Source organism: Falco cherrug, chromosome 15, assembly GCF_023634085.1.
Source record: "Falco cherrug isolate bFalChe1 chromosome 15, bFalChe1.pri, whole genome shotgun sequence".
In the NCBI taxonomy this organism is placed as follows: Eukaryota; Metazoa; Chordata; class Aves; order Falconiformes; family Falconidae; genus Falco; species Falco cherrug.
The window spans coordinates 17,412,971-17,438,793 of NC_073711.1; the positions used below are offsets into that span (position 1 = coordinate 17,412,971).

Consider the following 25,823-nt stretch of genomic DNA (forward strand, 5'->3'; position numbering starts at 1 on the left):
CAGCAGATCTGAAGACAAGATCTGAGATATCAAGTCACCCATACGAAAACTAAAATTACTGAATCACTTCAACTATTCTTTCGTCATAGGATGCCATTCAGCAGTGCACTTTTTTTTTTCCTCCTTCCTTCTTGTCTGTGATGGTCCTTTCAAATCATACAACCCCCAAACCTATAAACTTTCAACAGCTTTATCAAAAAAAGTTCTATGTTCAACACCTACTGGAATGATTTAAACAAACTTTTGAGATAATGGCATGTTAAATTAAAATGCCATAGAGACCTAGTATTATTACCTGACTTTCTACTGCTGTTAGGTAAGACCAAAAAAATAGAACTGTAACTTTTTAAATGTAACCATAAGAATGTCACACTTCAAGGGTTCTTCCTCATCATAATTTCTTTACTTGTTTCCTCTTATATAAATAAGCATTACACAATATCCCATTTACATTCCATCTCATAGTTTAATAGCTGCCTTAAAACCTCAATTAAAAGCATCCCAAATATTGTTAGTTTTCAAGCTTTCCAAAACCATTATATATATATATTTATACATATGTAGTTCTACCTATAGTTTGTTGATCTGTTCTATCTGCCATTCTTGATTTGTAGATCACTTTCATCCCATGTACCAAGTTGCTCCATTCCTCCCTTCAGAGATTTATTGACATTGTCTGTCTGAATCACTATTTATCCCATGCATTCAGCTTTAAAGTTATGTAATTGACCTACAGCCGAAATGGTCAATGCCCAGATTTCTTTGAAAGTCCTGCATAGACATACAGCCTGGTTTACTGCATGCAGGTCTTTAAATGAAACATGTTTCTCACTTAGATTCTGTGAATGTAATGAAGGAAAAAAAGAAGCTACTTCAGTTTTGCATATGTGATTAGAAAGCTACTTAAATGAATTGTGAAAAGATTTTGAGTTATTTTATGGGGTTTGCTTGTTTCTTTTTAAAATGATTTTCAAGTCTTTTGAAATGGTTAGTTGGAGAACATTGGCTTGTATTCAAAAATATAAAGCAGAGCACATAATCTAAGGAACGTAACCTTTGTGATAATTATTTTATACTTTTTTGGATTGCCAAATCAAGTGTGCTTTAAACTAGTCTCTTGTGAGTGTACATAATGAAAAAAAGTTCTATTTCAGCACATAATTTTTCAGGTGATTTGCTTACAGCAAAAAAGATGCTCAGCTAAAAAGATGATGGAAAAAAGTGTTATTTCTTTTTTTATTTTTTTAATTGCTATTCTTACTGTTAGAAACTAGCGATTTCTCTACCAGTGACTGAAAATCATGGTAGTGTTATGCTTCTTTCTGTTACGATAATACTGCATCAGGAACCTTCTGTAATATTACTTAATTGTCAGCATTAGCATCCTAGGCATCTATATAATTATTTTTTTCTGCTTCCAGATTGCCATTCCCACTCCACAGCATACAAGATCCCCAACACCATCTACAATGTATTAGAGATAAAGAATTCAATACCTTTTAAAACTGTGTAAAACATTCATTCCCTTCTTAGCTGCCTCAGCTCTTGCAAGTGTAACATACTCTTTGATACAAATCTCAATCTAGTTCACTAAGAACTCGTCACTCTTCATGTCTGTTTTTCATGTTGTGAGATTTTCTTTTCTAAATGTCGGACTACTTTACCTTCTGGATCAAGTTTGGGTCTCAGCTATAGGGTTACATATCTTGTTGTCCCTACCTCAACTTCTGCTCAAATTAAGTATATTCTGCTGTACCAACACCTTCACAATTCTTGTTGAACTACACTAACCAAGTTGTTCTTCCTGTCCCACCTGTTTCATAAAGTATGCTTTTGGTTCCAGGCATTTAAAGCTAGTTCCTTCAGTTCAATTTAAGCCATCACACACACTCTTCTAGTTTATTTTTTGTACTTTCCACAGAAACAGAAAAACAGTTCTGAATCCTATAGCTTCAAGAAGTCCTGTCTGTTGACATACTGAGACTATAGTCACATGAATCCACTGAGCTTGGCCTGGGAGGAGGGGAACAACAGATTTAAGGAGGCAGGCAGATGTCTGAAACATGCTGTTAGCCTAGTGATCCCCTGTACTAGGGGGATGGACTGCCTGGGGAGTAGCATGTATAGGCAGTTTTATAACAAAGCAGACAGCTGTTCTTGTTGTTCCTTTGATATGTTATCAACCAAGACACAGAGTGCTAGTAGAGAGAAAACTGGAGGCACTTTTACAGCTCCCAGGATGCCATTTCCTTCTACCCACCTCCACATGATTCACCTAAACATCAGCATTCATCCTCTCTCACCACTATCTTTGCTGCTAGCTAATACCAAAGCATCTCAGATATTCCTAAAATGATGCAATATGTGCATTTTAAAAACCAACCCCAAAGAAATTAGGCTTATAGTTCTAAAGCACCCACCAGCAACATAACTAAGCAAAACTGTCGTCACTGTGCGCAACACTCACAGACACAGTTCCATTTCTCTTTGTTTCCTTTCCTTTGACTGCTGTGAATATTTTAAGCCATGGTATTCAGACATAAAAAATAGGCAATTATGAAAACATGTGAACATCACTAATTACCTAAAAGTGAATTTTTGAAAAATACAAAGGATTTTTTTATACATTTCTGCTTAAACTTGTGTGAATAAGGAACATCAACAACCCAGAGTCATTCACTGTCCTACACCATGAAGGACAAACAGACAAATCATGGACACTGGAAGTACCACACTGATACAGAGGGGGAAATTTTCTGGAGAATTTAAAACATTATTTTCTTATGAAAGCAAAAACACAGGAATTTCACAAGAGTACGGAGCCTTCTAGGCAGCAGAACACAAAACAAAAATTGAATCCAAAACAGCAAAGTAAGACAATTATCATCAATTTATGTCCTTCAAGTCTTACCTTTCTTCCTAGATCTTGATTATGAAGCTATTTCAGTGCCTTTTACACTTGGCCTGGAAGAAAAGGGAGAGCAATGCTTAGTACACACAGACTATTACAACTGATAAATAAGGGCTGTCAGCAACAACTTCATTTCAATTTAACAGTTAAACATTTAAATTATCTATCAGCAATAAAACTAAAATTTAACTCTAAGGGGATTTTTTTTCCTCCCTATATAACATAGGAGAAAATGGTGATGAACTCATTCTGGTATTGTAAAGCTTCATTTACAACAGTTTTGTATTTCATATATTTTCAAAATTTCAGAATTGACAAGGCTTCTCCCAAACAGAAGAGTATGTTGTCTATAGGCACAAGAGTCAAAGTAGCCAAGGTTTTACTGCAAATAAGGCAATGGTGTTTATAAAGACAATGCAGAAAAGGTCAAGACAAAAACAATCAACAAAACAAAAACACCCCAACAACACAGTACTTCATATTTTGTGCAATCATTTGTATCCATGCAAAATGACCATAAACTCCTATGAAGACAAGAAGGATCAATTTTAAACAAATACCATTAGGCATAACTTTCATCCACTTTACAAACTGAGGAAGCCACACTATGTTACGGAAAGTCAAGTTAATGTATTATGACCCAATATTAAGCACAATGAATAATTATCTTATTAGTAAACATTCTTAAGCCTCTCAGCACCATCAAAATATAACAATTTCCAGATCATCTAGAAGTCTTTCTCCTTTGTCTACAAAATGTTACACTAATGCATCATCAATAAATGCAAACTATTCCTGCAATTTCTATTCAAACTAAATTAAAATCCATCTGAAAACATGCATCTATCAACTCAGAGGATTATTCAAAGAAAAACAGAAAAAAATATAAATAGCATAAGAAGTGAAATTCAGAGCTTAATAATTACAGATACAGCTCACTTTATTCTGACCAATCAGCTCTTAACAGTTTAGCCTAGTAAGACAGAAGTCAATTAGTACTTCTTTAATAGACTAATCATTTTGCATTTAATTGTCATATCAATAATACTGGCATATTCCTACAGCAAAGTCAATAGTTATTACATCAACTAATTAAAATCTGAGTTAAAAGGTAACTCGCTGAGAGTTCCATTCAGAAAATGCAAATTCTCAGAACTAAAAACAACTCATGGCAGGGGGATAGGGGAAGTTCATTTTCTTCTATGACTCAACCAAAAACATTGTGCGGTGCTCTCAAGCTATTAGAAGTGACTTTTTGATTGGCATAATGAGAAGAACAGTAAAACAGATGGGTCTCCTCTGAAGTTGTACAAGATTCCCACTGGATAATATAAAATGCTGACAGATAACAAAAGAATTCCACACTTGTTATTCACTGCAGATTAAAATTTAAACATCATGTGAACAAGCCAAGCATTTGAACCAAATTTCTTAGCTCTGCATTATAAAATACAGTAACCTGAAACACGAATTAATTGTTTGAGACTACAGGTCTATTAATGACCCCAGGAAAAAATATTCCTATTTACCATAATGAGACTAGGAATACTACATAGCTGCTATACATTCTGCTTTTCATGAATTTGAAAAAGCTTTTGTAGGATCATTGCTCTTAAGACAGCCTGGGGAGTCATGTGTAATGGTATTACCTGTATTACTTGCTGAAAAGAGTAGTCAAAGCAGACACAAAGAAAGATCAAATATTGTACTATGTTGGACTATTTTAGAATGATGGTATTAAAAAAAAAAAAAAACCAAAACATAAGAGAGTATAGTTTGATATCTGAGCATTGGTCAAAAATGTTGGTTTGTTGGGTTTTTTTGCTCTTTTTTCCCTGTTTTTCTAACAGATAAATAAAGAAAAAAGGAATAGCATCTAGGATATCTGAAACCCTAGGATTTATGGATGAGCTCAACGTTTATGGTAAAACTGAAGAACGAGAAGAAACAAAACAGATAGAAACCTAATTTCTAAAGAGAGGGGAAACAAACTAATCAAAAAAATAAGTATATTTAAATGAATCTGCATAAAAGAAAGTAGGGGAGGAAAGAGAACAACAAACATTTTAAAAAGAGGGACAATGCCATGAGATAATTTTAGAGATGGATGATCAATGATGCTTTTGGGAATACAGTAGTTTGTGGATATTAAAGGAAATTTTGAAGTGCCTGAGCTAGATAACCCTGTATTTCAAGCTGAATAACATCTTAGATAACAGCAGAAAACCAGCCATTCTTCTCTGACTGCAACTGCTATCAAAAATACACAGTATTTTCACAGGCCCATTTATAAATAAATTATATTAATAATTGTACTGTGAGCAACATATACACTGTGCATAGATTTGTTCACTGTGTATTCATAGCAAACACACCTCGAGCTGCAATTCCAGCCTGTTCAGTTTTAAAATAAGCATTTCTATAATTACCTAGGAGTTAAAAATGCAAAATTAACCTTGATGAATAAAACAGCCTCGAAATACAGTTGGCACATTGGAGAAAAACTCAATACCATTAGCACACACCTTCAAACACCTTCTACATTAAATATTTTTATATACAGTTTAACGCAGATATTTATCATTAGATAATTCTCATGTATTTAGTATAATTCTAGTCTGATAAAACCAACTAGATAAAAGTAAAACAAAAACATTCACAAGTTGAGATGAAGGGAGAGGCAGAAGAACAAAACCATGTCATAAATGTCAGACTCGTAATGCTCTGCACCACCACGTAAGTGTTATATCCTCTCTAAAGGTGAAGAGATGTTCAAACTAACAAGTTCAAAGTTTTGCAGAGAGGATTGCTATGAATAGAATCTCCATGTTCCTAGTCCTTCAGCTTCAGGAATATAAATCACTAACAATTTTTAACAGGATTTTTCTAAATAACTTTGATGGCATCACGGTCTTCAAGTTGACAGATATATATATGCATTCGCACACATATACATAAAGTTCTGATAAGTCCTGGTTGGGTGGTTTACCATAACAATAAATGGAAAGAGAAACAATTGTGTTCACTAAGAAAAAATACCTTCAATGCTTCTCATGCAAAATCCACCAGTTTCGTTCCTGCAATATATCATACTGCTCTTATGGTTAGAAGAGCTAAAAAGCCTGCCTAAAAAATTACATTATTTCATCCCTGGAACAGATTGCTTACAGAAAGTGTGAAGTTACTATCATTAGAGATCTTTTAGAATAAGTTCTGCCAGCACCTACTTGTGCTTTGATTCCATCTTGCAGCAGGAGACAGACTAGACAGTCTCCTGAGTTCCTTTCCAATGCAATCTTTCTGCAGATGCACTTTTCTTCTTCATACTATGAATGCATAAGAGAAATCCGAAAAAAGTGTAATGAGATTTTTATTAATAGCAAATAATACTCCAGAAAGTAGAATGTAGAAAGCCTGTCACCTCTATGATTTGACTACTAAACCACAACATTTCAAAGCATGTAACCTCTTCCTTCATGACCCCGCTATGTATTCAGGAAAAAAATAAATACAAGAACCAGGAATTTATTCCACTTCCAAGACATGTAGTTTATTGTATGAACCAACTAACACAAAATATATATTAGAATTAAACCCTGTCCACCTCTGCTGAAACTACTTCAGGAAATGCATATCAAATCTGTCTGCTGCAGTTAGTTTTTATGACAGAACTACTACAGAGAAATAAAGTGTCTCTGGTGAAAGGAATGTCAAGCTGCTTTGAATTGGCTAAACAGCATCTGATGTCCTCAAGGATTATAGTGCATTATGACCCTGCCCTGCCAATCTGTTTAGCTTCTGACGCTTCACCATATGGGGTCAGAGCAGTGATTTCTCATATAATGCTAAATGACCTAGAAAAGCCTGTAGCATTTACATTGCAAACACTTACTAACATTGCAAAGACTTAAGCACAGATAAAAAAAAATAACATATGTATTTTGATAGAGTCTCATTATATTACTATATTTGACTATTCTTATTTCTTAGTGGCTAGGATAACCAAATAAACACCTGTCTATGTGGGTTTCAAATACACATGGCACTTCTTTTAACTGATCTCAGTTAGGAAATAAACACAATGTTTCTGATATCACCTTGAGACTTGGACAGTATCATTTTTCTGATCATATCCTGATCGTGGCATTTCATGGAAATTGTCACAGCTTGGTAGGCCAACAACGCTCTTGGGGAAAACAAAGATAAGGTGATAAAAGGAGAAGAAACTCCTGTTCAAATTTAAGAGCATTCTGAGCAAATAGCACAGTGAAATGGTCATTAAAAGTGAATAAAAATACATTATTGTGATGAGATGTAGTTTAGCCAAGCAAACAGCAGTGTACTTATTCCAAGTCAACAAATTGTTCTTTTTTTCCCAGAAACTCTGCTATTACAACATTATAACATTTATATCTCTGAAGACAGAGGAATGTATGCTAATGAGCAAAAGAGAAAAAAGCTTCCATCAAGTCTGCTGTATGAGTAGATGCAAAGAAACTGGAAAAATACAGGGGCAAAGATGATCTCAGCAAGATGTACTCATGTGTTCTTTAAACATTCAAAACTCATATTTTCAATGGGAGTACCAGTCTAAAAATATCCAGGCTGCAAAACCATACATAAACAATGAGCAGAAGGAGCTTTGAAAGTTAAAAGGTTTTATCAAGATTTTATTTCCTTTTTTTTCAGAAGATAAATTGGTCTGTTTTCATGACTGACATTCATAAACTTATGTGTTAAACCAACAGAAACAATACAATCAAACATTACATTCCTTACAAACAAATGATGATGTTACTACTACAAAACACTACAAAGCTCCACATAAAAACCCCTCTCTTTTGGAAAGTGTGTATGATTTCATCTGGAAGACGAGCATTAACATGCGAGATACAGATAATGAGAAAACATCGGAGAGAAGAGAAATGGGAGGGTAAAAGCAATACAAAGTAAGGGGTAACAGATCAATAGGTTAACCATCTTCAGTAGTTACCTCCCCGTGCAACATGCAAGAGCATCTTAAATTAACAGAAAATTGCCTCGAAGGATACAAAGGGGTATGTACTAAACATCCAAGAAAGCAATTTTGATGTGTTTACAGGACTGTCAGAGGGAGCAATGTCAAATAATAAAGTGGATATGATTTGATTTTATAGACAATTATGGGTGAATGTTGAGTGCTGTGTTCAGGAGCAGAGACCCAACCTCCATTACCGTTAATGGGAGCACTGACTCCAGCAGGATTTGTAGTTGTACTAGAACTGTAATTGTTTGGCCTCCAAATACCAAAGTGCTGCTAAAACAAAATGTATCAAGGACTTCTCAGATGTGGAGGCACTGGAAAGGCCACACCAGGTAAGACACTTCAAGAACACGAAAGGAGTTTAGAAAGAAATTCTAAGCTCCTATTACAGTATTTCCTATTTGAGCATTATACCTCTTCCTATGAAACAATTGCCTGATTCACTCTGTTCTCACTCTTACGTTTTACCTTCCCCTCCTACATAAAAAATGTAATAAAATTGAATTTATTTCCCAGTTTATAAACTTCCCGTACCTCATGTTCCCTGACTCTCACCATCAAACCATTACTTATCATGTATGAGCTTCCTTTCCTACCTTTTTTTTGCTTAAGAGAAAAGCTGACTAGAAAACTGGATTCAATTTAATGAGAAACAAAAAGCTGGACAGTTTAGAAAGTTTTTACAAAACAGGCACTGCTTTTACATCCCCCACAAACAGAGAGTAAGCCTTACAGATAAGGCTTTCACCTGCGATATGGCAGACTCATGTTCATATCACTATTCTTCCCAACAAACACAGAAAGAATGTAAGAGCAGCCATACTGACCTATTTAGCTATCTTCTCACTGACAATGTTATATATTAGATATCTTCACTTTTAATACAACAAGCTGCAGCTCAGGAACTTCTTAAATTTTTCTTTATTTAGCAGAACTTAATGATTTATTTTTTCTTCTAAGAATTAGCCCAATTCTCTCTGAACCTACGTAAACTCTTCACATCTAGAGCATACTGTGGCAAGGAGTTCCAAAGCTTTAACTAAAAAGCCACCCAACTGCCTGCCTCAGATCCACTCTCCAGCTCACTGTTTTCAAGGTAGGGCCAAATATCTGAAGCTATTTGGCCTATCAGCAGCGTGCCTTAAGCCCCAAGCTAAAGAGCTCTTATTCTGTTTAGGAAGCATCCTACCTAGTGTAATTACTAACAATTTCCCTAAGGCAGAGCATGAGAGACTAGCTTTGGTCCAGTGATTAAAGCACTTATCAAAGATCTTTCTTGAAGAACCTAATAACTTGCATTTTTTCCAATAGAAAATATATTTTATTGAACAATGAATGTTGAGCAATGTTAAAGAGCCCTTGCTTTCCAGATTCTGGGACAGAGCAATGACCTTGCCCTCATGTTGAGGGAAATTCGACCTTTAAAGTCCACCTCCATAAGAAACTGTACATACTGCCCTTGCTAATAGGAAACACAAAGACAAATCACAGTGACTAGAAGTTACAGAATATTCCTGTGTTTGGAAGAGTGAAAAAGACAGAAATTTCTTAATCCTCATGTTCTCAAAACAGACTACCTACTGAATGGACTGAACCAACACACTGCTGGATACTAGCTACAAGAACAGAAGGTAGCTGACAACATTTATGGTATCATTAATAAATGCAACCAAAACAGTAAAATCAATAATATACTCCTTGGTGGTTTGATTCCTTTGAAGCAATGGGACAGGGCTATCGGGCAATAACTGCAGTTCTTCAAAGACCTGAACCAGTTGTTTGCTCAGCAGTTGATCCTTCTTTGAGAAAAGAATTACCTAATGCAATCCAGAGTTTACTGTTTAGGGACACGATGAAAACAGTGATATAAGTCTTGTGCAGACTTGACCTCTCAAGGTGGTATTAACAGTGGAGTAAGGGAGATCTACAGACTTCAAGACCACTTGGTACAGAACAAATGAGAAAGGCATTCACAATACTGTCACAAAAACTCTGTGGCCCTACTTTTGTTTTTACTTCAAATATAACAGTGTTAAATATGCGCCCATCATTCATTTAACACTGATAAACAGGAACATTTAAGTCCTGGACATTCTAGACCAAGAAAGAACAGAGAAGTACATTTTCCTAACAGTTACTTGTGATGAGATGAGCATTTCCCTATGAAAAAGTTTTCCTGTAGTACAAACAGCAATTTGGGTGGTGTGTGTGAGTGTGTGTATAAAATAAAACTTCACACAGAGTCCCTTTTGCATTAACTAAAAAAAATATTTAGTGTAATGAAGAATTCCACTAGCCAAAGAGGTGTTTACAAGCAATACCTTGTCTTCCTTACTTCACATTAGGCTGTACACTAGAAAAACAACTCACAGAAGTTCAAATACTCGGTTGCATTCCCAAATTTTTACGTTTTTACAAATGTAAATTTTTAAAAATACAAATTTCCACTTGAATATAAGCTTTCACCATGAAAAATGGTCAAAATTTTAAGTGAGGTCAGTTCAGGTGACAAGAAAACACCCAAACATACACAATACCCATCCATTTTTCTCTATGCATTTGAAAATACAAATGCACATACAAAGCCACAATTTTTGCAAGTCTAAATTGTTTAGTCCCATAATTCTAGAAAAACATCAGCAAGCACAAATGGCATTTAAAATACCAATATTCCCTGAGAATATACATAAACAAGTCAGCACCTATTACAATGACAGGAGCTCAAATTGGTAGGAGCTTTGACAAAATCTGTCTAGACCTTTTCTTAAAAACAAGCACATCTGAAAAGATCAGAAGGGCTTTTAAGCTCAAATGCCAGTTTTTTTTGAAAATATACAACAAAACAAGTAATTTTTGGTATGGGGAGAATTGAGAATGACTGAGGGAGATGAGAAATAAAGGAGATTTGTAAACAAATGTCTTCCTTTGCATCCTTACAGGGTTTTCCCTTATTCTCAGGGTTGCTCTCAATCAAGCTATTCATCAGGGCTTCCTAAACTGCAATAAACCATAATACATGCTCCATTATATCCCTGGGTAAATTGTTTCATGTGCTTCCTCAGAAGCCTTAGACCCTGTTGCACTACAGGTTTCCTGCATGCTCACTTCTATTTCCTTCTTGCCCCAGACTGCACACCAGCAGTTTATTTCTTCTTGAACATGTCCATAAAAAGGAGAAATTTAGTGCCAGGTGGTTGCATCTGACCCTAATCAGGGCAAGACAAACAAGAGTTTTCTCTCTGCCCAGCCACAGCCTTTTAAAGAATGCTATAATGTGCAAAGTAACAAAACAGACTCTTTCTATAGCAATTGTACCATGTACCTCTTCTAATAGTATTCAGCTGGCAGGTTTCAGCAGCAAAATAATATCATAGGATAACAGAAGTTCTAAAAGTAATAGTATTCTAGAAACTGATGCATTAAACAAGTGAGGAGAAGTTCTCAGATTATGCAGCTGAACAGAAGGCCAGAGCATGTAGGTGCCAAAAGGCAGAACTTGAAAAAATAAGATAAAACCAGTATTAAGTGCAGTATCCATATTTTATGAACAAATCAATAGGACAGATGTGCTATTATGTGAGATGTCAGTTTTGAGTTCCTTTCTATCTTTGATGAGTTACTTTGCAAGCTTTTTAATACAGGTTAATTCCATAAAAACAAATAAAACAAAACCAACCCAAAAAACCCACACTGAAGCAAAATCATCCATTCAGAATTCTAGAATGATATTACAATAGCTATTTTTTCCAACTGTTGCTTACTTGAAAAATAAATACTTTTCTGCAAAATACAGTTTACATGCACAGAAACAGGCAATGTAAATTTTGGTGTGAGTTTATCCAGTACATAGTGGCATTCTTTCCACTTAAAAAGACACAGCCAAGGCCCATCTGATCTATTTATGCCACATTTGTTACTACAGCATAGATCACATAAAGCCACTGGACATTCTTATACCTTTGCCTCTAACGGCGAGGTGCTTCTGTAAACAAAAGCTGGCTTGAGCCCAGGACAAACCTCCACAGATCCGGACAAGCCAAATTTTCCGAGGACAATCCTGCATTCCAGGAGAGTAATAGAGTGCCACATCCATTACAGAAAGTACAGCGAACAAACTACTGTGTAACAACAAACATAAGCAATAAACCTGTCACGATGCAAAACTTTTCCTTAAGTGGAAGAGAGCAGAATGCATTTCATTCTCTAGTTACTCTTAACTGATGACAAGAGTAGACTAAAATATTACCAGCTGGAAACACAACTTGAGATCAGTTTGAGAGTCACCCAACTCCACCTGGCCCAGCTGACATGCTTTTAAATTATATCCACTTAAGATGTTCTCAAGGAGCACTAACTTCACTGAACAGATTTTGCTATAGTCTGAGGTTTCTTCCATTTCCTGAATCACATACAAGCTGAAACAGCTAGAATCATACAATGGACAAGCCTATTCACATACATTTCATTATTTTTCATCTACTGATAGGAGCAAGATAACAACTGTTTTGATAATTTTTTTTTTTTTCTTGTTACTTGTTTCATCTTTTTTTCTTCTGTCCCATCTTAGAATCTCCCACTCATTTCACTTGCCTGAAGTTTGCACAGCCTATGGGAAGTGTACCAGCCACAGAATATTTACACACTACATTTGCTTTTTCAAGATCTCACATTAATGGCAGAAGCATTTCACCTCAAACATTTTCAGCACACTGATTAGAAACATTTTGAGAAGCTAGAAGCAAAACCACATTGCAACAAAATTATGTTTTAAAAGATTCTAACTTTGAGTTAATCAGTGAAGGTATTTTTGTAATACTGGTAAACATAACCTGGCCCTGCTAGAGATTGTAGAGATGACTACTAATTGGAGACGAGTCATTTCAGAGAGCAAATGAAAGGTTTTGGGTAGGCACACTGGCACTTTGAACTTGAAATTCCACATACCCTGGCTTATTGTATGGTCACCAGAAATGCTCACTGTGATACTACCAACATCTTACCTGGGGCTGGCTGACAGTAAAGGCAGCAAAGTTAGTGCAAAGACACAGTCACTCTGAATAGACTGCACTGATCTGCCATTGTCTTCTGGGGCTTGATAGTTGGAAGTTCTGAAGCTGCTCCTTTAAAAACTAATGGCATGCTTTGAAAAGGATAAAGCCTTAGGTATTTGGTCACTATGACTGGTTTGTCACCATGCTCAGTCTTTCCAAGGATACTAGCAATTCCTTTCTGTCATCTCTGAAAGAGCTGGTAACATTTTACTGCGCATCCTTGGCTTTCACAGACCCACCTTTGCTGGGAGGAGCAGGCCTGCAAATGCCACTCCAAGGTGTTTGCCCTGTCCATAGCAATCACTGTATCAGTGCTTAAAATGTCGAGGTGATTTTTCTTAAATCTCTCCCAGAAAATCTATTTTGGTTTAAGAGTTCACTAGGTTAACATTTATCTTTGTTCCTTACTTTTTCCAGCACTGCACCGGGTGTCTGTGCCCAGCGCTGGCAGCAGGCAGCCGCCAGGGCCTCTGTGCGGGGAGGCCGGGGCCGGTTCCCCACAGCCCGGCCGCAGCCATGTGCTGGCGCCTCTAGGGAAGTGCCTTGGAGACGGGAGGAGTGAGGGGGAGACGTGTGAGGAACAACCCTGGGAGCGCTGGGAAAGCACCTCGGAGACAGGGGGAATGAGGGGAAGACGCATGAGGGACAGCCCTTGGAGCGCCGGGGCCGGTGAAGGCGGAGGGGAGGGGGCGCGCCAGGCCGCGGGGCAGGGGAGACCGCCGGGGAGCAGGCTGGCGTTCCCTGAAGGATCAGCAGGCCATGGAGGTGCCCAGGTAGAAGCAGGTTTTCTGCACGGGACCTGTGGCCCAGGAAGGACCCAGGCAGGGGCTGGTTTATGCTGAAGGACTGCAGCCTGTAGAGTCTCCAAACCCCCACTTGCTAGACCCCCAGCCAAGGTCAACCCACCAACAAGAAGCTGTACTCCAGAGAATCACATGCTTTGTTTCTCCTGTAGGCTGTAGTCCAGTGAGAACACGCAGTGACTTCAATGGCAGACATAGCAGAGTGTCAGTAGTGCGTTATAGAACAGGGTTTCTTTTTCTTCATAGGTCAATGGAGATGAGGCTTTTCACAAGTTTTATCAAAATACAACATGAAGAACGTTTGTACTGTGGCTACTCTACAAGGCAACGGGAGGTCTTTATAAGACCATGGGAAATTTGCACTATATTCATCACTATTACATCATAACTATAGTATCCATTGAGTGATCTGGATATCAATTCTAGCACTTCTATTTGTGAATGCCTTCATGGTGTGCTTTGACACCCAAGAAAATGACAAGAACACACTTGTGGTTTAACCCCAGCTGGCAGCTCAGCCCCATGCAGCCGCTCACTCACTCCCCCCATGGTGGGATGGGAGAGAGAATCGGAAGAGTAAAAGCGAGAGTACTCGTGGGCTGAGATAAACACAGCGTAGTAGGTAAAGCAAAAGCTGCACACACAAGTAAAAGAAAACAAGGAATTTGTTCACCACTTCCACTGGGCAGACAGGAGTTCAGCCATCCTCAGGACAGCAGGGCTCCATCACGTATAGCAGTTACTTTGGAAGTCAAATGCCATAACACCACAAGTCCCCCACCTCCTCATTTTCCCCCCAGTTTATATATGCTCAGCATGACATCATCTGGTATGGAATACCTTTCCAGCTAGTTCAGGTCAGCTCACCTAGCTGTGCCCCTTCCCAATTTCTTGTTTCTCCTCCAGCCTTCTCACTAGCAGGGCCCAAGAAACTGAAACGTCCTTGATTTGACATAAACATTACCTAGCAACAACCAAAACCATCATTGTGCTATCAACATTGTTCTTCCACCAAATCCAAAATGCAGCATTCCACCAGCTACTAGTTAACTCTATCCCAGCTGAAACCCGGACAACGCTTTAATGCCTTTTATATTCTTCAAAAAGATCTGAAAAGGTCTTTTTCAAAAAGATCTGACAGACCTGTCCAGCAAGAGGTCTGAATTACAGAATGTCCAACAAAAGGTCTGAATTACAGATTTTAATCTCAGATTGCTTATGTTCATTTTCTCCATTTTGTAACCAGAAGTTTTGTTCTGTTTATTTTGTTGGAAATAAGTCTTAATTTTCCCGGAATTTCCAGACATTAAGCAAATAATAGTTGTTAAGAAAAAAAGCGTATTGAAGTCCCAGGCCTGCAATCATGAAGGTATATGGAAGACTAAGCACATGAACACTATGTCTGCTATGTCCTGCATTTGATGTGCATGCACTTGAGGGATTTTTGCCCTCCTAGCTATTGTCCAGGGAGTTCTGATAAGGATATACAAGCTCTGTCCTCTCTGAAGAAGGTAAATATGAACAAGAGCAAAAAGGAATTGAACCAGAATCCCTCAAGCGCTTCTGGGACTGCCTGACCCAAGCATGAAATAACCTGACAAGCAAAAGAGTTGTGCTCCTGATGTTGATTTTAACCTCTAAACTTCAAAAGAGGGCATTTCAGTGCAAGGTTCTAATGCAGATTTAAGCATTTGAGAACACAATATATAATCAGGGTCTTACTATCTGAAATGAAACCAGTTCCAAGAGGGTGATTAAGTATCTGGAGACTGACTATACAGGTGCATCTTTTCAGAATGAGTATTGTCCCACTCTGGTTACAAGGACAGGATGCCTTAAAGAGAATGCCCCTTAGCTTGTTCAATTTAGTAACAGTCTCCATTCTGACCTGCATTCTGACCCTTTATACAATGGAAGCTACCTTGTAAAAAGCTAGCTAGGATGAGCAAACTATTTCTGAGGTCAGTTTTGGAGTCTGGCACCAATCAGACAATTAGAGTTTTGATGTCAATGTCTGTTACAATGCCTAATATTGACTCAGTGTTTCCTTGTAGTTTCTTATGTTTATGAGTTTTTCAGTTCCTATTCTGTAAGCAAACAGCATGATTGTTGATGGTGGGGTTTTATCTGTTACCTCATTCCTAATTCTGTTGTTATTTTATTCTTGTTTATCCTGTTACACAATTCCTGTTCAAAAGGGGCCTGACACAGCACCATAGTCCACCGCTGACATGTCTGACAATGCCAGGAAAATACCAATGACAGAAACAGGGAACAGCAACTGATCTCCCAAATAGATGCTAGATGCTCCTTTCAAATCACAAATAAGATGAGTATGGCCATTCTTTGCAATCAATATTTGTATTTCATAAAGAGCAGATATTTAATACTTCCCCCAGTGAAAGAAAGATAAGGACAGAGAAGACTAATATTATGGATAAGTAGTTTAATGTCTGAGCAAAATATGCCAATTATGATTCTTGGCCTCGTAACTTGGACAATGAATACTAATGAATCTGGAATCCTTATTTGCCGATGCCAGCTTAATTTTTTTTTCTACAAGTAAACAAAATTGGAACTATCGTTTCTAAACCTACAAGCATAATTGTCACCATGGGAGAAATCTGGGAAGCTGATTTTTTCATGTGATTTGATAGGCAATTGTGAAAAGATGAGCAAAGATTTTTGCAGTTGTCCTTTACACTAAATCTTGAGTATATCTGTAACCTAAAAGTCTGGTATATTTTAATACAAACTTTTCAGATTATTGAGCTCTTGTGTTGGTGGGGGTTTCAGTTTTTATTAGTTTGTTTCTTTGGGGCTTTTTTTTTTTTTTTTTTTTCCCTGTGGGGTGGCTGTTTACGACATGATAAGGAGTTTGTACAAATTATTTTGCTAGCCCAGATAATAATTGAAGAAATCCACCCCCCTGTGGCATACATGTCAATTTCAGAATTATTATAATTTATCATCTAGCACCATTTTAGAAAGTAGAGTTTGATGTTCAAACAGATATGCAAACATTTGTGCATCTGCTTATAAGACTTTGGAAGCAGGAAAGATTGGAAACATACAAATGCAAAGCACCAGCACCCATAGAGGAACAGAAGTAACCAGAGATACTAAATTTGTTCAATATCTATGAACTTCTTACTGAAATGCAACCAACTCTTGATATTCCAATATGAACCCTTTATTAAATAGAAAAAAGGCAAAACTAATTTATTGTCATCATGAGGACCACAATTCAAGCATGACTTCCTGGTCTTAACAGAGCACTGCTTACATTCCGTTCAATCCCAAAACCTTCAAGTAAAATACTAAAACCAATTTGTAAAACAATTGAGAGAGCAGCAATGAGACCAACAAACTACCTCAGCAGAAGACCAAGGAAATTTTCCATAGCTTTGGAATAAAAATTCTACCAAGTTATAGTGCAGAAGTCATATGCCACTCTAATTTATGATTGACATAAGGAAACTATGTGTCCAAAACTAGAACAAGCATTATAGAAGAAATATGCACTGACTGAAAAACAACTCAACAGCTGCAATGAAATAACCGGACAATATGGATTCTTATTTTTCCAGAGCACTTTTGAGACATTAACATCAGGCAAAAGTAATGGTAGACCTGGAAAATGTAAAGTAAAGATGAAAATCAGTAGATTCATATATTTATTTAAACTAGCGCTTTATAATCTAAAAAGAGGAAAAGGAAGTCTAAGAACTTTCATTTGAGTTTGTGGTTTCATTTTGATAATCATCTTTAAGTATCAGCATTTGGCCCTCTAAACATAATTCAAGAAGGCACATAAGGTACTTACTGACATAATTTAAAACTTACAGCTCAGGAAAAAACAGACAGCAACACTGAAAGCCACTAAGACATTGTTTCCTTTAGGCATAAAAATACACTAAGGAAATAGCATATAATTGGGAAGCATTGATCTAAACTCAGAAGTTACATTTGCTTTGAAAGAGGATTTAGAGTATTTTCTCCCTTTCTATATGGATGGACAGAAATGGCAAAGTGTAGACCAGCTTATATTTTACACTATATAGAAACAATTCAGCCAACAAGTCCTTCAGAAAGCTAAAGACTGGCAAAATGGGAATCTGGAAATACCTCAGCATTTAATAGCAGAGTTAGTGTAAGGCCTTGTAAGAAACTGAAAATCAGCAGCAAGTGGAGTTAAACACATCTGAATCGTTTGTTGTTAGCAGTTTGACATAAGATTCCTTCCCTTTCTAATAAGCTCTTACCAATTAATGTTTATTATTTTACTTCTTGTTATCAATCACTTGTCACAATTGCAAGCTCCAACAGGAGTTCATCATTCAACACTATCTAAAATCCCTTTAACAGGGAGTGAAAGCAATTTAGCTTTCTCTGGCCCATTTTTACAGTACAGGCCTGCTGTGCTGTGTCTAGGGCACAAAGTGTGCTTGTCTGGAAGCATCTGGAGAAATAGAACATTAATGTTTACTGAGTGTAATTACCAGTTGTGCGTAGTTTAACAGAAACTCATTTTCCCTTGACTTTCAAAGTAGGTATCATATCACCAGCACAAACTGCTGTTAGCTAATTATTCAAAAGAACACGTAATTATTCAAAAGCAGCTGACTTTCTTGAGCAGCATAGTGTGAAGTTTTATAACCAATTTTCTCTGATACAGGTACCATTACCCCATTTAATTTTAAGGTTTAAGCCTGCAATGGGTTTGGACAATGACTTTAGAACATGATAATAAACGCATGCACCCTCCAGGCATGTTATCGCAATTTCTAAAATCAGGTACTAGATATAACAAGGAATACATCTGTGGCTTTGGGAATACATGGTTTTACATTCTATCCTATTACAAAAAGCAAGGCCAAACTGCACAGAAATAGCATACAAGGACTCTAAAGAGGGTAGTAGGCATGACATGTTGTAAGAGCAAACTTTTCTAATAACGTGAGAGATGAACAGAACATTAAGAAAAAAAAAAAATCAGTGCATTCCTTACATTTTAAAAATGAACAAATAAGAGTTTCATTTCATTGCCATTGTAGAGGTTCACTGCTATAGCACTAAGCCTCCTCCATGTGTGCTCCCCATACACATGCACAAAACTTATGCCAGAGAAATGAATGAATAATTCTTGACTTTTGCTTTCATTTGGCCCTGTTTGCTTACAATAGGACTAGCAAGGAATCTGTCTGCACACACAGATACCATAAATGCTTAATATAGCCAAAAATTCACTTAGAATCAAATAACATACTTTCCATGAGAAAAAAAGAAAAAAAATTCAAATAGTAAAACTTTCTCATCAGTTACATGTTACAGCTTAATTTGTTTTCAATCAATGTTTAGCTAAGATTTTTCTCTGAAACCTTTGTCCACCCACCATGACTTCATTAAAATGCAAAGTTGTGAGGATATTTTCTAGAAATATCTAGTGTATTAAATAGGTGCAGATAATATTAGACTTTATTGGCAGGCTACCAGGAAGAAAAAGTTATAGCCAGAACATTGTTATCTCAACTACTTTGAATATAACTGATATAAAGTTAAATGACATTCACGTATGTCCTCTTCATCAATCTGAGACACTACATTATTCTATGCAACAACATCTGCTTGATTTAGACCCAGTCTGGACCTCTGAGCTCAGGTTGACAAGGAAAAGCTATTCCTATCACCTCAAAACCATATTGATAGTTCAGAATACTGTCAAGTCCTCCTGTCAGATCTAATCCTTCAGTGGATTTTCAGAAATACAAGAATTTTAAAAATGGTTCTCTTCTTAGGGAAGAACATGCTCCATATGCATGTTCTATATTAGAGACCTACCCACTGCCGCCTCATTTTTTGCTTCTTCTCTGTTTCCTTGTGCTTATTTTTCAAGTGGCTTCTTACAGCAGAGTAGATATTCCCTTGAGTGTATTTTCTTTCTTTACCGCCACTCTTCTCTATACAAACAACAGATTGCTCTGCTGCTGCCCTTTAAATTTAGAGAAGAAAAATCCCACACCACAGATGTCTCGTGATGGGAGTAGGGTTGCTTCTTCCGCAGACTTACTGGGAGGTCAAACAATTCCAGTCTTCCTCATTGTCCCTCTTCAGAGGATACAGAGCTTGAATTTTCCTCTTATCTTGATGATGGTTCTCAGTCTATGATTTATAGAACATTGTTAGAATGCAATAACATCTTAAACACTCCTGAGGTAGACTACACGTTTTCCAATGCTATTTTTATTAATAGTGCAGTGATAATATTGCATAATTGTCTAGAAGGATTAAGAGTTACTGGTTGAGCTTCCTATAGAATTGTACTAGTTATTTCAGAAAATGATGATTAATTAAAAATAGGGGTGGTTTTAGTGCATACACCACAAATTGCGTTGTCTAAACTTAGTGTCAGTATACTTTTTTTTTCCTTTTAAAAAATAATAGATCTACTATTTAAGAGAAGCAGAAGTGTCATCTAGGCAAGTAAAATTAAGAGTAAGGTTACTTGCATCCCTAACAAGAACATGAAGAGTGAAATGCTTAGAAATTTAGTAAAACTGAACTGCAAGTGGACTTTCCGATAAGGCTATGAAAAGTCCACATACTATCTAAAATTCTCTAACTGCCATTTTAAAATGTTAACAAAGAAGGAGAAAAAATGCTTAGAAGAAGCATCTTAAAAAGTTTGTTCACACAGGAAACTTCCACCATTGTAAGCTGAAGCAAAAAATTAAAATGTTACAGTGAAACTGCTTCCACAGTGACATAAAACACAAAAGAAATTACTTCATAAATTGTAGTACTGTTGGTTAGACTGGTTCAAGATGTGTGTACACACACAATACCCTAAATAAAAGTACCCTTAAGGAGCAGCTTAAGCATACTCATACATAACAGAAGATGCAGACACATAGGTGTCAACAACTAAATAAAATTAGTAAAGAGGAGGATGAGGAGGAATCTGCTTTTATTACTGAGATAATAAGCATATTTTTTCAGTGTTAGTCAACAAGCATACATAAAAAGACCTTAGTTCCTCGCAACCAAGTGAGCCACACCACCAAGCAACAAACAGAAAACAAAGGCCCACATTTACAGAACTTAGTTGGATACTCCTACACCCACCACCCACCCCCAGTCTGGTGAACCCTATGCATTTCTGTTCAATTTTTGAAAAGTTATTTCAGAAGAAACTTCTCTGTCCTGAGTAAGCCTCTCTCTCTTCCTCCCGCAACCTTCCTCAACAGAATTAAATAATAACAAAATAATAAAAATAGTAATAATATTAATAAAAACCCATAATGGTAATATAACAATAACAGGCAATAAAAGCAAGAAAAAAGATCAGGTTGATCTTTTAAAGCAGTCTGTATTATTTCCACAATTTCTATTAAAAATTAATGTCACCCCCTCCCCCAAATCTGTTGCACAGAGATCCACAAAGCTTTAAAGACATAATAAAGCAACAAATAGTCAGAAAATAATCTGATGACTAGCAGCAGAAGAAAGGGGCAGCACAGAAATGAAACTGTCGCTATCAAAAATACTAATACATATATCAAAGAACTAGAATGTAGTTCAATTACATGGGCCAACAGTTAGAGAAGTCTGCAGGCTCATGAGAAATTAGGTGAGATTAAGCAACTTTGATATAATGCTGTAACATATGGTGATATATGTCAATATCTTAATGATCTGATTGAATTTTGAGACCTCATTGATGAGCAAAAAGTCAACATTAAAGTTACCTCTACTAACAGAAATCTAGAAATCTGAAAAACACTTTTCATGTGGTTTCTCTGCAGATTTACAACAATCTTTCTGGAATTCACTTATGATGCTATCTCTCTTGAGTTAATATTTCTTACTTCTTTCCAATAACAACTCTGACCAACTTCTGAAAGAATACGCCCTCCACAGAAAAGCAGTTTCTGACACATCATAGAGAAAAAGGATTTATACTTGCATACCTCTATTCACCTCAACCCTTTTTAGAGGTTCAGAAGAAAGCATTTTATATGAGAAATATAAGCCATCAGGGTTCTGTCACTTGACATAGTACTTCTACCACTTTTGCTCAGTAGTCCATCCAAAAGCATTTTATACAGGCACTGCTCAGGGCTTAGGTCAAAGAGGCCATATAAACAAAAAGCCCTTCTGTCACAGGAGCATCTGTTATTAAAGATAAAATCTGAGATTTGCAGAGAACACTAGTATATGCTATGTGCTTTTTTCAAACATACGTAAAGAGACATTTTTAGCTGCTGATTCCTCAGAATCATGTTAACTGACTAAATTGTTGGGGTTTTTTTTTTGTCTGAACCACAACAGTCCTCACCACACTAAAACTCCCAATCATATTTTCCCCCAACCAAATTAATCTGCTCTAAAAGTTCACTCCTTCTAAATATGCAGATTAAAATTCAGCGTGACAAATACAGGCCACACAGAAGAAATCCACAAGTAGTAACAGAATAGCCTGGAGAGCCAGCTGCCTCTTGAAAATACCAGAATTCTACAAGCTGTAGAATTGCTTATTTGTGTCAGTTTTTCTGTCCCTCCAAAGTCCGAAGATTACATATTTCCGGGGTGAGAGATGAATCAGGTATTCTCCTGCTTATCAAGACACCTTCCAGACAACATAGCTGTGTGCAGAAGCTCTGACATCTTAAGAAGGAAGGATGACTCAGATCTGCAGACACCATTAACCAGCATCCAGCAAACAAGTGAAGCAGACAGACCTATTGCAGTCTTGAACAATGTATTTTTTCCTGGAAGATTCTCCTTTACATTCTTTGAATTCATTTCTATCATAATTTATTCTTTAAGAACACATTTTAATATTAGCAAATGTGCAGGCATGCACAGTTTAGTCAAGAAAAATGATAGATTTACTGTTCTGGAGGCGTAACATCTACAGCCACAAAATACAGTAAAAAAAAAAAAAAATACCACATGGGTGAATCTCCTGATTATTTTGCCAGAAAACTTTAAACCTGTTCCAATATAAGATCCTCAAGCAGTGAAAATGAACCATATTTCAGTCACTTACACTATTTAGTTAGTTTCCCCTCAAAGAAAAAAAATAACAGCATTAATTTGTGCCAAACATAGCAATTCCACTTTGTGACCTGAAACCTTAAGACTGAAGAAAACATCAGTTGATACAAATTATGAGACATGACTGGCTTTGGCCATCTTAAACACGTACACACAGAGCCAAGTGCTTTTGCATCTAATAATCCTATTTGAATCCTCTTGATTTAGTATGGCTTCATGTGATTTAAGTCAGTTTCTCAGAAAAATAATTTCTCTTCGCTTACTTCGCTCCCCTCTCCGCTATGTATTTACATGTGATTCCAGCTTTATGGAGGAAGATGACTGCATAAACTTAACGTACCTATTGCTGCGCACTGCAGGACACCAAGCATCCCTTTGCTACAATAATACTGTATGTGTCTTGCCCAGATTTTTTTACCCTAAAGTACCTCATAAACAGTTAATCCAATAAAAGAGTAGTGCAATACTGGAAGATTCAATTGTTTCCAGAAGTTTCAACGATTTCATTGCCAATATATTTCTGCTTTGGTTCATTAAAAGGACTGAGAAGCCTGCCAGAAACAGCTGTGAATTTGACAGGAAGGAGATGCTCCAGGAAGATTGTTTCAAATCCCAAAAAGAAAGGAGTAAGCAGTTTCATTTTGCTGCAGTTATTTTCCTCTGGTTCTAAAACTAGTCTTTTTGCTGTGTTTCAGAGAATTTTTCATAATGCCTGCCCTTCTCTAGAAGTTGTCAATGGCTTAGTCAATTTCCAATTTCAACACTCTTTAACAGCCATTGACTTTTTTGAAAAACAAAAGCTTATTTAAACCTCTGGCTATGATTTCTCAAACCAGTAAAACTGTGGTCAGCAGCCCACATCCACAAACATAGCTTTTCTGCTTCCTTACCCTCTAACCACTTGGTGATGACAAATCTGCCGACCCCGCTATCTTTTTTTGCCTCTCTGTTCTCAGAGGAATGTTGGGCCAGGAAGTTTAAAAAAATATATGAATTTTCCCTTTTATCATCAGTCACTGTATACCTCTGAGATTTAACAGACATTAGCTACAAGCCATACCTCCACTACAGAGAAAAAGAGAAGCAAAAGTCAGAAATAGATAAAGTGATAGAATAAAAGCTAGTAAAGTGCTTTGATGACAAAGGTTATGCAAGCGTGAAGGAACACTCTTAGACATCTCATCAGTAAGGAGGAAGGGACTTTGAAGCACAATTTAATGGCCAAACAGAAGTCACGAACTGACCAAAAGTTTCAGTTTGGGTACAAAGTACAACAGTGACAGAATACACAATGCTACCATATATCGCCCTGGACAATTCTGATGTGCATAAAAAAGAATCTGATAAAACAGCAGACCTTTGAAAACATGTAGTTTCCGTGCCTCAACCTCAGACAACACTGGCTGCATACCCTAGAATCTTTTTCTCCAGAGAAGACAGGCTTTGCTGTGCATTTTACAGATTCATAAGCAAGAACATATCCAGCACCAAAAAAATCAGACAATATCTGCCAGATTACTAGAATCAGGAAAAAAACATAGAAGTAGTGTAAATACATCAGAAATTGATACTAGGATATTTTTTAAAACAATTAAGCAGGGCATTCTCTAGCCTGCTTTATCTCTCTGAAGACAAATCTCAAAAATTGAGAGCATGCCAAATAATGCAAAATAAATTAAAACTAGATATCTTACTCTACATACTTTTCAAAATATTCAACAGGAAAACCCTGTCACTTGTTAAAGCCAAAATTATCCAGTTCTGTTTTCTTTAGGATATGACACTAGGCCACTGCTTGCTATCTCACATTTTCCTTCTGGAGCAGCATATTCTCTGCTCCTGTATCATACACATTTAGCAGTGCATGTGAGACTCATATGACCGCTCCCCCACCTCATGTGCTCCAAGAGCCCTTTTCCTGATCCAGAGCTTCATGCGTGAGATGCAGCCAGAAAAAAAGCCAAAGAAACCTTATACTCCCCAGACACATCCTTACCCACCTCTTTGTTGCATCCATGTATAATCCTGTCTGCTTGAGACCATACAGACCAGAGGAAGTCTCTAGAATATACCCTAAAGCTGTCAGCAAGACTTGTTCCATCAATCTTTATATCACTCCTTCAGCAGTGAGGTTGTCAGAAACTGCTAATGAAATCCTTTCCCCCATTTAATGAACATGGTAAACAGCAGATGGAAAATATCACGTGGAAGCCACTAAATCAAAGATATAATTTGTTCACTTAACAGTATGCAATGAAAAGCTTTGAATACATGTACATAAATACAAATAATGGGAGAAAAAAGACCTTTAAATTGTCCATAAAGGTCAACCTCTGCTCCTGTTTTCCAGAGCCTGATTTATAAATCTAATATTTAAATTTCAAGCAAGTAACCTTCCAAAAAAAGGAAGTAGATCATGTAAAAAACAAAACAAACAAACAAACAAAATCCACTCCAAACAACTTCAAACCCAAAAGGGGTTGTTAAAGCAATTTTGGTCTTCCATATTTTTTGTTTCCTTTAACATTATGGTTGCAGTAAATTTTTCTGTCACAGAAAGATCCCCTTTCTGGAAATAATAGGCTCTCTCTATAAAAATAACTTTTATTCTTAAACAAAATTAGATATAACTCAATTGCAGATTATATAAACTTCTCTCCCAAATCATCCTGTGAAATAATTTTGATGGATTTTTATAAATTTTTAAGTAATGTTTACTTCTGAAATGCAGCAGTGGCTTATGACATTTCTTTGATCTATACTGAATTTTGTCTATTTTTATTGTACTATAGAATGTACCTGGTTCATATATTGACATCTTTTGATGTACTGAAATCTTCATATAATTTTTGTTATGCATCATACTTAAAAAAATGGATAAAGAAACATATGGAGAATATCTATACACAGTGCAGCAGATCACAGGCAAATTCAGTCAGTTGTTCATGAATAATAGAGAACAGAATTCTGATTGA

At 36.7% G+C, this 25,823-nt stretch overlaps 1 long non-coding RNA gene across 2 annotated transcripts in view; it reads right to left on the reverse strand.

Moving 5' to 3' along the window:
• The window catches only part of LOC114015057 (uncharacterized), a 441,731-nt gene that overhangs the window by 192,504 nt on the left and 223,404 nt on the right, over positions 1-25,823 (reverse strand). For both annotated transcript variants that reach the window (XR_003558806.2, XR_003558805.2), the window contains exon 5: positions 2,912-2,964. This is a non-coding gene — a long non-coding RNA (uncharacterized LOC114015057). The remainder of the gene's footprint in view (positions 1-2,911; positions 2,965-25,823) is intronic.